Below are 2,152 nucleotides of genomic sequence, written 5' to 3'. Positions count from 1 at the left end.
TGATTTTGTGTGTGTGTGTGTGTGTGTGTTTTAACGCATTTTATGTAAACACTGCATATCCAATGAAATGGAAGGTAACTAATGAGCAGAATCAACAGGAAATGATCATCTAGAAATGGACCACATGGATAATGCTACAATGTTACTGCATCTGGATTCCCACAGGATATGACATTTGAGGCGCTGTCAACCCTGAACACCTGCTTAAAGTTCATTTGTGATTAGAAAATTTAGAAAAAAAGGCTTCGCTAATGTTCAGCTGTGGTCCATCAAAAATAACGTATCCCTGTAGAAAATGTGTAATATTAACAAGCGCAACAACAAGCGCTGCTCAGATGGTTTTCAGATGGTTTTCAGATGGTTCTCAGATGGTTTTCAGATGGTTTTCAGATGGCCTAAGTGTGTTAGGTTTCTACAGTCGGCCCGTTAGTGAGGGTTTGATATATTAAACATGAGTTGTTAGAAGGACACAAACGGCATAAAAGCATGCGGTGACAGGGTCACAGGCGGGGGGGGATGAGAGTCAACAGGACAGATTTGCAGGGGACTCTTTTAATACGGGTGACTGCGCTTCAACATTGTTTGTAGCTTCAGCGATTTGAGATTATTGCCACCGGGGGCGCCCTGGGGGGCATCGCTATGATGAGCTTCAGAAAACGTCGTGAATAATGTGTTGTTTTTCTTTCCCATGTCCACATAGGAACATCTCAACAGCTCCTTAGGAAACACAAATACGATTTTTTAAGATTTGTAACTCTACAGCGATAAATAGAAGTACGGTAACGATTTTGGTGAGGATTATGATAAGAGTAAGAATCATTACAGTTATGTACATACATGTGTGTTCGGTAAACCCAACTATGATCCCTGTTCATGTTCCCTTTGCTGGTGTCTGCTGCAGCACTTGACTGTCAGAAGGCCCTTTAAGAGCTGGTCTGGGAGCTGCTCCTCACAGCCCTGGTGAAACCCTTTAAGAGCTGGTCTGGGAGCTGCTCCTCACAGCCCTGGTGAAACCCTTTAAGAGCTGGTCTGGGAGCTGCTCCTCACAGCCCTGGTGAAGCCCTTTAAGAGCTGGTCTGGAAGGTTCTCCTCAGAGCCTCAGTGAAGCCCTTTAAGAGCTGGTCTGGGAGCTGCTCCTCACAGCCCTGGTGAAACCCTTTAAGGGCTGGTCTGGGAGCTGCTCCTCAGAGCCCTAGCGGAGCCTTTACTGCTCCACTGAATCCTTGGACCGCAGTCAAGCTCCACCTTAGCCAGCCTCCAGGGAGCTCTTCATTATCTGTCATTAAATGTTTTAAAGTTTGCATAATTGATCCTCTCCAATAAGTCGTCATTGATTTATAGAGGTCTCTGCTGAAGAAGGAGTTCGTTAAAAATTCATAACCCTGCTACTGTATGTGTCTTCACAATCCATTAGCTGCTCCTGGACCCAAAGTCCTTCCATTGATTGACCTTGTGCTGTGAATCTCATAGACGCTGTATCTCCCCCTCCCCTACCTCTCCCCCTCCCCTACCCTGTATCTCCCCCTCCCCTACCTCTCCCCCTCCCCTACCTCTCCCCCTCCCCTACCTCTCCCCCTCCCCTACCCTGTATCTCCCCCTCCCCTACCTCTCCCCCTCCCCTACCTCTCCCCCTCCCCTACCCTGTATCTCCCCCTCCCCTACCTCTCCCCCTCCCCTACCTCTCCCCCTCCCCTACCTCTCCCCCTCCCCTACCTCGCTGATAGACCCTGTATCTCCCCCTCCCCTACCTCGCTGATAGACCCTGTATCTCCCCCTCCCCTACCCTGTATCTCCCCCTCCCCTACCCTGTATCTCCCCCTCCCCTACCCTGTATCTCCCCCTCCCCTACCTCTCCCCCTCCCCTACCTCGCTGTATCTCCCCCTCCCCTACCTCGCTGATAGACCCTGTATCTCCCCCTCCCCTACCCTGTATCTCCCCCTCCCCTACCTCGCTGACTGTGGGAAGAGTTATGTTTCAGCTTTTTCCCCTGATAGCTTTACTTTGATTTTCTCTCCCTCTCTCCTTCTGTATGTCTTTCTACCTCTCTCTTTCTCTCTATCTCTCTTTCACTCCCCCTTTCTCTGTCTCTCTCCCCCCTCCATCTAAATTGAAGACCTTACTCTGAGACGATGAATAAATAAAGCATGTTCC

This window comes from Borostomias antarcticus (assembly GCF_949987555.1).
Source record: "Borostomias antarcticus genome assembly, chromosome: 3".
NCBI classification, from domain to species: Eukaryota; Metazoa; Chordata; class Actinopteri; order Stomiiformes; family Stomiidae; genus Borostomias; species Borostomias antarcticus.
Note: the sequence above shows the minus strand (reverse complement) of the source record.